The sequence below is a fragment of the Triturus cristatus genome, chromosome 4_2 (assembly GCF_964204655.1).
Source record: "Triturus cristatus chromosome 4_2, aTriCri1.1, whole genome shotgun sequence".
Lineage (NCBI taxonomy): Eukaryota > Metazoa > Chordata > Amphibia > Caudata > Salamandridae > Triturus > Triturus cristatus.
In genome coordinates, this window is record NC_140586.1 from 987697208 (window position 1) to 987709325 (window position 12118).

Here is a 12118-nt window from a genome sequence, read left to right on the forward strand (position 1 = left end):
TCGGAGCCCGACGTGTCCTTGAGGACTGTCTTGGTTTTGTTGCTCTGCGCCGCAACGGGTCGGGTCTGGAGCGCCCTCGAGTCGTTTGCGCCGACCGGTTCTGTAGAGGCGGCCGTGGATTTCTTTGGCGCCGATGGGTCATCGAGTCGAGGGGCGGGAGTGGCCGCCGACGTCTTCGATGCATGAGGCTTTGGTGTTGCCGTCGAAGCGATGTGAGACGCAGCAGGCAGTTTGACCTTTAGGGTCGGAGTTGATTGCGTTGGTGCCTGGAGCCGAGCAGGTGCGGGGGTACCGAAGGCCTTTTTCCGTATGCCGACTCCGACGTCGGCCGCTTCGAGTTCGGCACCGAAGTCGCGCTTGGTGCGCTCGGTGCCGACGCGTTTCGATGGCGTCGAAGGTGTGGAAGGCCTCGATCCGACCAGCGCCACTTTCGGTTTCGGTTTCGTTTGAACCTGAACAGCTTTTGGTTTTGGTTTCGAAGAGGGGAAACCAGCTGGTTTGGGCATTAATGGCTGCCGCTGAATGTCCGAGGCCGGGCCCGAGGGCGGGGCCGAAGAACTGCGGGATAGGTCTTGGGTAAGGCCCGAAGGCGATCCCTCGACCGGAGCCATAGACTGTTGCACTGGGCTCTCTTCAGTTTGAACGGGTAGGCCTTGCTCGTCACCGGAGCTACTCTCTTCGGCCCCTAAGGCCTCATTGTAGTCTCCTACCTCGGTGTCGTCTTCATCTCTGTGAAAGAGTGTTTCGTCGACGTCTTCCGATCCGGAGTCATGTTCGGGAGCGGGACTGGAGGGTAGGTTCCCTAATTCTTCGACATCGTCGGTCTCGGCGTTGAAGATGTCGGCCGGGGCCGGTGCCGCGTGCTGTGCTTCGAGCCTCGCCGCTCGTCGGTTTCGTAGAGTCTTCTTGGATCGGAACCGGGCACAGGCCATGCATGTAGATTCGTCGTGATCCGGCGAAAGGCATTTGTTGCACACCGGATGGACGTCGATGTGGGGATATTTCGCATTGCATACCGGACACCGCTTGAATGGTGTCCTCGATTCCATCGTCGATTTCGGGCCGATGGTCAGGTAAGATGCGAAAAGTTGGATCTAGAAGTTAGTAAACTAACAAAGAGTCTATCGATACCGATCGAGAAACAGTACCGACGCGAACTAAAAGCCTTTTGGCCTCGAAAATATTATTTCCTAACTTGAGTCAAGATAGCACATCCGAACCCAATGGCGGAAAAAAACAATCTGAGGATGGAGAGGATGCCCATGCGCACTGTAGTCCAGGGGAGGAGTCACCTATCCCAGGATACTTCGAAGACTCTTCCAGGACAACAACGTGCAAACATCCGGACCCAACACTAGGCGGCGATCTATGCACAGATATGAATTCAGCAGCCCACATGCCTCGAACTCTATGTTTCAGAAAAGAATGAGCAGAATACATTTCTAATCTTACAAAAACAGAAGAGAGGCAAAGGCCAAGAACATACACGTATGTAAATTAAGTATAGTATACATATAGTACAAGTTGTAGTTACGTTAAGGAGTGCAAAGATCACATGTTGTCTTATGAAAATTATTACAGCTTCACCACGAGTAGCAGCAAGAAGTTACCACAACCATAAGTGTTCGGGAAGAAAGAAGACCTGGTGAAGACTTGGCAGTCTGATTGATTGATTGATAGGGAATTTATAATGCGCTACTTTGCCCGAAGGCGTCAAGGCGCAACTGATGGAAAACAATCAGCCGAATCCAAGAGGAAAAAAAGAACATTAGGGGTAAGCTTCGGAAAAGAGCAAAGTTTTGAGGGCTCGGCGAAACAGAGTAAGAGATTCCTGATTCCTGAGATCAGGGGGAAGCTCGTTCCAGAGTCTGGGGGCAAGGGAAAAGAAGGCCCTGCCTCCCCACTTTGCTTTCGCAACGCGGGGGACGGTTAGCAACTTCAGACTGGCGGATCGCAAGGCCCTACCTGGGGTGTAGTATGACACCAGAGACCTGATGCCCTCGGCCCCTGCGTCATGAAGACCCCAATGGATGATAATCAGGGTTTTGAATTTTATCCTAGCATGCACCGGGAGCCAGTGAAGATGTTTCCTGATAGCGGTTCCAGAGGAACGTCTAGGGGCATTAACAACAAACCTTGCTGCCGCGTTCTGAACCACTTGCAGCCGATGGACCAGTTTGTTGCTCATCCCAAGATAGAGGACATTACAATAGTCCAAGCGCGAAGATAGGAGGTCAAGGGTGAGGTAGTGGGTGAGCTTTCTCAGCACCCTTAGAACCCCACAGCAGGTGGAAACGGTCCTATTCACTTGCTTGTCAAAGGCAAGCGAGGTGTCAAATAGGACTCCCAGATTACGGGCAGGGGGGAAGGCTGTGGGCATACTCCCAGAGTCGATGGCCACCAGTCGGCTGACCAAACCTCCTTGTTTCCCCCGAACACAAGGATCTCTGTCTTCTCCCCATTCAGCTTTAGAAAGATTGACGTCATCTAGCCTGCCACGGCCCCCATACAGTTCCTAAAGTTTAGGGCCGTAGACCCAACAGATTGTGACAGGGAGACCATGATTTGGGTGTCGTCGGCATACGAGAGTACCTCCAATCCAAAAGTCCTGACAAGCCTGGCAAGTGGAGCCACATAAACGTTGAAAAGAGTAGGGCTCAAAGAAGAGCCCTGAGGGACCCCACACTGCAAAGGCTTGGCGGTGGAGAGGAAGTCATCCAGTTTAACCCTTTGCTCCCTGTTGTTAAGGAAGGAGGTGAGGAGACTGAGAGCCAGACCCTCCACCCCCATCTCGCTGAGACGAGAGGCCAAGATGGTAGGGGACAGGGTGTCAAATGCGGCTGTAAGGTCGAGCAGGATCTGAAGCAAAGTCTGCCCCCTGTCGACCTTAGCGCGGATGTTATTGACCACCACTGTGAGGGCTGACTCTGTACTATGCTCCTTTCTGAAACCATGCTGAGAACGGTCAAGCAGGCAGGTTTAACAAGAAAGGCGCTGAGATGGAAATTCAAATGAGCCTCCAACATCTTTGCCGGGGCAGGAAGAAGGGAGATGGGACGAACGTTCTTTAAGGTCCCAGGGTCCAAAGTGGCCTTTTTTAAGAGGGGCTTCACAATAGCAGTTTTCCAGGGGGCTGGGAAAATCCCACTGGATATAGCCCTGTTCATAACCGCCAACATGGAGGGAATTAAAGTAGCCCTACAGTTTTTTAAAACTTTGAGCGGACAGGGGTCAAGAGGGGACCCTGACCTAAGGGAGTCCAAAAGTATCTCAAGGTGCGAGGCCGTAAGAGGAGGAAAACTGGGGTAGGTTTCAGTAGGGAGAGTCGTCTTCCCCGAATCAGAGGAGAAAGGCCGAGTAAGATTATCCGTCTGGAGAGCTGTGTAAATATTCAAACTTTTTGAGTGGAAAAAAGAAGAGATCTGATCACAAAGTTCTTGTGAAGGGACTATAGGGTCTGGGTGATGGATAAGGGATAGGGTATCCACAATTTAAACAGGTCTCCAGAGGAAGTAAGAGAGGAGGTGAGGTTGCAGAAATAGGATTGCTTTTCAACCAGCACTGCCGCTTTGTAGTTCTTAAGGAGAGTTCGGTGTTTGGCCCGGCCTTCCGCATCGGGCTGGGTTCTCCAGAGCCTTTCTTGCCTCCTACATGCCTGCCTCTGAGTTCTAAGGGAGGCAGAGTACCATGGCGCTGAGGGGCGTTTCCTGGCGCTATATACAGATTTGAGAGGGGCCGGGTGTCCACAGCCTTTGCGATAGTGCTCGCAAGCTCCCGTGCTGAAAAGTCAATATCCTGTGAGGAGTCTCTTCTCTGTCCCCTACCCCTTTACCCCCTGAGGGTTGTTTGTCGTACCAGGTTAATTTACTGGCGGCGGAGAAGCCTTAGAGGTGTGTTGGGACCTACGTCGCTCTGTCTCTATGCAAGTGGGCTGAAAAGGCATCCTGACCTAGTGAAGTGCCCAAGTTAAGACTTGCATCCGGGCAGAATGATGGAAGATCTAGATTTAAAGAGAAATTCTAGAGGGAATACAAAAAGAGTTAGTGGCAGTTTGGGATGAGAATAGATTTAAGGCAAGATAGTTTAATGGCCAGAAGAGAAACCACAGATTTGGCAATAAAATTTAATGAGGCAGGGCATGGTCCCAGTTATAAATCTTTTGTTTTACAAGATGAAGTTTTTAGTACCGAAATGACCCCATTCTTTATGACTTAGAAGAGTTCAAAAAAGAATTCCTATGAATTTTTGATCGACGAAGAGCATCCCAAGCTACCGATAATGAACTCCTGGACTTACGACAAGGGAATCGACAGTTGATGGCTTATTTAGCCCAGTACAATAAGTTAATCGTAGAGACAGATTGGGCTAAATGAGTGGAAAGGAGAGAGAAAACGAGATTATCGCTCCAGCATTCCCAGATTCAATCGAATAAGGACAGAAGCCTCAAGGAGAAGCTTCATTAGGATCTGAGCCGATGCTAATTGGAACCATCCGTGGGCCATTATCCAAAGAAGAAAAGGAAAAGAGAAGACAGAACAAGTTATGTTTATATTGTGGGAATGGAGGGCATTTTGTGAGAAATTGTCCAAGAAAGCTAAAGCAATCAGTGAAGGAAAACTCCCAGCACCACCAGTGAGCAGAGTTGAATTGGTGTGTGCAGATTCAAAGCCAACTCCACAAAATCATCTATTATCCAACACTTTACAGGCGTCTTCTCCACATTTGGTGATTACAGTGTCACTTGAGTTCCAAAACCAACACTTAGAGAATGTTTCAGTGATGGTGGATTCAGGAGCCACTGGAAATTTTTGTGATCAAAAGTTCGCAAGTAAGGTTGGATTGCAGTTTCTCAAGAGTACAGCCATTCGAGCTGTTGATGGCACCAATGTATCATCCGGGCCCATAACCAATCATACAGAACCAGTTAAGATGAGAATGACAGATAGGCATGTGGAGATCTTACAGTTCAATTTGATCGATACTCCCCAGTTTCAATTGATTTTGGGGTTACCCTGGCTGACAGAACATAACCCCACAATTGATTGGGCCACTCGCACTATAGCATTGGATTCTGTTTTCTTTAAGGAGAATTGTTATCAGCAAGATGAATCTCAAGTACCACTAACACCTGCTTTACACCTGTGTGAATGTGGGTCCACGATCTGTGTAATCCATACAGAAATCCCTCGTCAGTACGCAGAGTTTGAGGATGTTTTCAGTGAAATGGAGGCGAAAAAGTTACCTCCACATAGACCCTTTGATTCTAAGATCGAACTGGAGCCTGGAGCAAACTTGCCTTGTAGTAGGGTCTATGCACTCACAGAAAAAGAGAATGAGCATTTAAAAGAATATATTCAAAAGTATTTGGAGAATGGTTTCATTCGCCCATCCCAATCCCCGGTTTCCTCCCCACTTTTCTTTATTCAGGAGAAAGAAGGTGAGTTAAGAACATGCATCGGCCCCAGAGCAATCATTCGAATCACAGTCAAGAACAGATATCCGTTGCCGTTGATCTCTGTGTTGTTAGATCAAGTCAAAGAAGCTAAGGTCTATGCCAAGTTTGACCTAGGGGGACCCTATCATCTGGTACAAAATCGTGAGGGCGACGAATGGAAGACCGCTTTTAGGACTAAATATGGGCTATACGAATATCAAGTAATGCCCTACGGTTTGTACAAAGCCTCAGCAGCTTTTCAACACTTTATAAACGATGTGCTGAAGGATTTCATAGACCAATGTGCCATTATCTACATAGATGATATTCTCATCTACTCAAACACTGATGAAGATCATGAAGAACAAGTGAGAAGAGTACTGCAAAAGTTAAGAGAGAACAATTTGTTTGTAAAATTGGAGAAGTGTGCTTTTAGTGTGTCGACAGTGGAATTTTTGGGTTTCCTATTTTCATCCACAGGCATCACAATGGACCAGCAGAAGGTGAAAGCAGTAACCGACTGGAAATCACCTTAGACGGTAAAGGAAGTCCAAAGTTTTTTTGGATTTGTTAATTTTTATCGAAGGTTCATCCCGAACAGTTACGTTGGTCACTTTATTTCTCAGAGTTTGACTTATAACTTATCGCCCTGGTTCTAAGAATGGTAAGGCTGATGTCTTATCGAGGTTAGACACAGAAGGAATAACAGAGAAAGTTGAGAAACAAACCATCATTTCCAAGGAACGGGTGATTAGTGCAACCTTATGTGAGACTGGTGAGCATCACATTCAACAAGCCATACATTCTCGTGAGATGGAAGAGTGGGTCACTCAAGATCCAAGAAGAGATATCAGAAATCAATTGCCGAATTATGATGGTGCCTTATATTTGCCAACTTCAGAACATCAGGGTAAGGCGTTGAAGGAATGTCATGATCATCAATAGTCAGGGAATAAGGGAGTACGCAAGATACAAGAACTAATCAAGAGGCGATTTTGGTGGCCACAAATGACCAGAGATATCAAACAGTATGTAGCCACTTGTGAGTTGTGCGCTCGAGGAAAACCAGATAGGCATTCTCGAACTGGGTTACTGCAGCCATTACCAAACCCACCAAACCCTTGGCATACAGTTACGTTAGATTTAATTGTAGATTTGTCATCCAGTCAGGGATATGATACCATTTTAGTTTGTGTGGATGCTTACAGCAAAATTGCTAGGTTTATTCCTGTAAAAAGATTAGCACAGGTGTTTAGTCAGCAGATCGTGCGAGCCAATGGCATTCCCAAGGTACTAATTTCCGATCTGGATCACAATTCCTTTCCCATTTTTGGAGGTCTTTTGCAAAAAAGTTAGGAATAGAGACTAGATACTCCACCAGTTTTTATCCAGAGACAGATTGTCAGACGGAGAGAGCTAACCAAGAGTTATAGCAGAACCTTAGGCTATATTTATAGGATCAAGAGGGGGATTGGCCTGAGCATCTATGGACAGCTGAGTTTGCTTTTAATAATGCAGAGAACTCTTCCACTGGCCATTCTCCTTTCTTTCTGAACACTGGTAGACATACAAACGTATCCTTAAGTTTTCAAGAGGCAGATGTTCCAGCAGCGAAAGATCTAGTTCAGCACATGACTAAGATTCATACTTCAGCAATGACCAATCTAACTAAGGCTAAGAAGAGTTACACATTCTATGCAGATAGGAAGAGAAGACAGGGAAATTAGTTTCAAAATGGAGATAAGGTTTGGTTAAGCACCAAAAATATAAGATTGAGAGGAAATAGTAAGTTTTAACCAAGATTTGTAGGGCCATTTGAAATTGAGAAAAAGATTAATGCAGTATCATATAAGCTGAAGCTTCCAGATAGTTTACAAATACATCCAGTATTTCACATTTCTTTACTTAAGAAAACAGCAAAAGGGCTTAGAGAGAGTGCACCACCTCTTCCAGGACAAACTGAACAGGGAGTTGAGTTTGAGGTTCAGCAAATATTAGATTCAAAATAAAAGAAAGTCCAAGTGTACTACTTCGTTACCTGGAAGGGGTATGGTCCAGAAGAGAGATCTTGGGAATTGGCTTCTGAGGATCATGCTCCACGATTAGTAAGAGCCTTCCACAAGAACTATCCTTACAAATCCCAGCCCGAGGAATCTGCTTTGCGAGGGGGTACTGTCAGAGTCCGTAGAAAACCAAGGCGAGTTAAGAGAACAGTCAATGCCATTCTACGGAAAGTTCCCCGTTATTGGCAGCAAAGTGTTCAAAACAAGTCAATTAGAATTCGGCAGAATTCTAATATGGCCGCAGAGGAGACAAGGTCAGCATTCTAGTCAACACAGCACCAGGTGTTCATTAGAACGTCATGAGGCGCACCCTCTGGAATCTGGCACTTCACCTGAGATTCCAGAGGAAACGGTTGCAGTAGTGAATGTTTCTAGTTCCGTCGTGTTACGACAAGAAGCTTAGGGACTACGATGCCAATGGAGAAGAACTTTAACTAAGATTATTACAACGTGGATACCCAAAACGGCTGATTAGGACAGCCTATAAAAGGGCACGATATTACAACCATGATGCCCTGTTGGCAGGTAGTACACGCCCCAAAAATGACAGAATGGTGTGTGTCATTAACCATTCCCCATTAAACTTTAAAATCAAAAAGGTTCTAGACAAGAACTGTCATATTCTAAATACATATGAAGAGCAGGATACTATTCAGAAACCCATCATGGCGTATCGAAGAAACAGAAATCTCAAAGACAGCCTAGTTCATTCTAGGAACAGACAGATTAACTCCAGCAAACAAACTACCATTACAGGACCTCCCATTTTGGGCAATCATAGATGTGGAACGTGTGCTGCGTGTGACAGTGTGATCGTTGCCCAGGAGTGGGACTATCATGGCAAGAAAGGCAGACTAAGGGACTTTACAAATTGCAGAAGCCACAATCTTGTCTATCTTATACTATGTCCTTGTTCTCTAGGATACATAGGAGAAACAGGCCGCAAGTTCAGAACACGGTATAGTGAACATAGATCGGCAATTAAGATACGCAAAACATTGTGCCCTATGGTCCAACATTGTATTGAAGCGAAGCACAACAAAAGGGAACTTAGGTGGCTTATCTTGGAGAAGGTAAGAGACATATTAGGTAAAAACATCAATGATGTTCGTAAATGCCGTGAAACTTTTTGGATTTACACTCTTGATACGGTAAAAAATGGCCTAAATGAGGAAATTATTTGGCATACAGGATGACATATGAGATCCATCTTAAATTAGGATTTCAGAAAACCATGTCTAATATATAGCCATCTCCATTTACATCATATATCATGTATATAACTCCCTGTATACTGTGATTATACTGTAGATGTCAAATTTATTAGGCAGACATGTCCCATAAGCAAACGTACCTTATAGTTAATGACCCAGTACCTACTAGGAATAACACCATGTATAATAAAAGTATAGAATTTTGTTCCAACCACTATCGGAAGTTATAAAATATGATCATTATTAAATAAATTCTTTCGTCCCAATTTTTTCATCTCTGTTTTTAGTATTTATTTAGTATTTTTTCTTTCTTCCCTTTTTTAACTAAACTTAACAACTAAACAACATTGATATTAGTCATGTTTACAGCAGCAGCGCCGTTTAGGCAGAGATATCCATCGTTTGATGGGATATTCACTTCCCATTACATGTCCACTTAGTGGCTGCTATATTACAAATACACTCACAAGATAGGACTTAATCTTGTACCTTGACATCTTCTACGCGCCATTATATGGCAGTGTACCACATATTACATGATAGGAACTCTATGTCGTGCTTACACCAATTTAGTTCTCTACATTGTAGAGGTGCCTACTCCAGCATACAATAATTTAATTTCCTTAGTATTGTTGATATATTAGCTGTATTAGCCGCTTTGAGATCGCACCCTTTAGCCCTTTTTTGGCTTTCATAAATATCACCCTTGGATAGCGCAGGGGTTTACAAATCTTAACTCATAAAGATATACCAAGCCGTTTTTACATAAACATATTGTATAGTTGGAGCTTCGGTGCCCACTTTTCCTCTCATCTCTTATGAGTATCGCTGTAGTATACGACGTATTTACCATTACTGAGATTAGATTGTATTATTTACCCCGTAACTACATATACCATTCCAAGATGGCGCTTAACTTCGTATATTCGACCTGAAACACTATTCTCGCGCCGCCGCATGAGGCATGGCGTCATGGTCAGTCGCAGTTATTCGCCACCACAGAGGATCCAATAGCCTCATTGGTTTGGGATATATAAGCGGCCAAGTAAACACGGTTAATTTACATACATTCGAAGCTATGGAGCCATGTCGAGGACGCTGAATCACTGATAACGGTATGCAGGGCAGACCTTATCATGGGTTTGTGGGGGGACATTGCAGCTGACAATATGAGTCTTAGGGAATTATGCTTACTGATAAATGAGCTGTGAGCGCCGGCGGAGGGAATAGGTTATTGTTGTAGCACCTACTTGAAAAGGGTAAACATTCTAGACCAGCGGCTTTCGATTTCACAGAGGTCCATTTTGTTACAAGACGGACTGGTTTGATGCACGTCACATTACGCATGACTGCCTCGAGGTTATGGTAGCATGCTTCAAGTGTTTGTGTGTCCAACATCTTTCTTGGGCTATCATTGCTGTATCTTACTCGTATAGGACGCTGGGATAGACAGTGAATTTCCCCCTCTATATGTTTATCATTAGCTAGTCATATTCCCCTCTGTGACCATCAATAATATTTACCATTTCCGAACAGGAATCGGTCGAGTTTTATTAGATAACCTCTAGCGCTGAGTGTAAAGCGGTAGCTTAAGCAACATCCTTCTAGGGCTATCATTGTCGTATTTTACTCATATAGGACGCTGGGATAGACGGTGAACTTCCCCTTCTTTATGTTTATCATTAGTAGAGCCAGCCAAGGAGGAATACACTGGACACCCTCACGGTTACCCCTATGTTTCATGTACATCTAAGAAATTAAGTGCATTTCAGCAATACCCCTCCAATTAGGTACGTGTATATTAATTTTTCAAGGTATTATTTTGGTGAAATTCTGTAAAATATAAAGAGGGGTAACAGCCACTTTGACGGTTTGTTTACTACTTCTTTTTGAACAGAGATGGAGTAATAACATCTACTATATGTTTATTGGGTATGCCATATTGGAGATGAACTACCTATAGGAGCGTCATAACTTATTCAGTGGATGTTAGCCATTTTATGGATGTCTAAAATAAAAGAGAAAGAGAATTATCTCAGGTAATTTGGCTGCAATATCCTCTTCGACGCCGATGACGGAACGGTTCCGTCATGCACGTCGGTTGGGCTGTGCTTATGACGGAACCGTTCCGTCATGGCCCCGCCCGCGCTCAGAACTTTCAGCACCGCGCGGGAATCCGCGCAGCGCATTAAAGTACATGATTGACTTTTTTGACTTTGTTGTTTTTCTTTTCTTAAATATATAACTTTTCCTCAATTGTATATAGGATTTCTAACCGAAGTACATGTTTTTTTCCTCAATGTAGTAATATTGAGAGTGGACAAAGTGCACCTGATACTTGATGGTGGTAATACATCAACAATTGTAGGAGAAGTGGTTGCCGATATCTATTAAGCATAAGGTTACTAGCTGCATCATAATTACTAACTCCCTACAAGTAAGTTCTTTCTTTGGATCCATTTGTCAGGTCTTGTCACTTTTTGAGCCAACCAAACACCCTGTTTAACAACTATATCTCCTTGGTATAAGAATGACAGATATCCTTGGCAAAGTAATTTTAGGAGGATAAACGTTATGATAGGCTTTTTTCTTGTAAATCCAGGGAAAGTACATGTTTCACCACCGCCTTTGGTGTTCTATTCATCTCTACATGATTATCACTGGTGAGGGTCTATCCACTTCAAGAGAAAGCCTTGCTAAGACACATTTGTGCAATGTATGTATAGACTAAGGAGAAAAAGTAATATATCTCCTGTGGGGTTTTTCTGCTAGTAATAATAATTAATGCTTTGCATTATCATTTCAGAAACCAATTTTTTTTTCTTCCTCCCCTTCAACCTGCTCATTTCAAATCTTCAAAGTAACAGGTCCTGAAGAAGATGGCAAGAAAAGGAAAATAGGCCATCGAAATGTCCGTTGACCAGCTTTGTGTGTAACGCCCCAGTACACAGCACAGCATTTGAGGGTTGAGTTTCTCACCCCAATGGTTTAATCTGTGTATGCAGTCTGGGTTTGGGGTGTATAGTATGTGTGTATTGAGTGTAAGGGATGCATTTGTGGTATGAGAAGAGGTGTATATGAATATTGGGGATGGTGAGTTTGTATTTTTTCATTTATTGTGAATATTATGTTGTTGCACTTTATTGATACAATTTCTGAGTAATATTGTTGTATATATTCTGACTTTGCAAAAATAAGATTTGTATATTTTTGTACTTTTGCTTCACTTTTTATGATGTCTTATGTAATCATCTACAAACGCTTAATATAAAATGATGTGTAAAAAAGAAACATATTAGATGAATAATTCAAAAATGATATAAATAAAAACAAAAATGAGAAAAAAAACGGTTTTGTGTGCAGTTGAGTGCCTTCTTGTGCCCCATGCTTGAGCTTATAACAAGCCA

The 12118-nt window shown here is 43.9% G+C and overlaps 1 protein-coding gene across 1 annotated transcript in view; it reads right to left on the reverse strand.

Moving 5' to 3' along the window:
• LOC146839227 (uncharacterized) overlaps positions 1-12118 on the reverse strand; it is a 298742-nt gene that overhangs the window by 115360 nt on the left and 171264 nt on the right. The gene's annotated exons all lie outside the window — the stretch shown is intronic.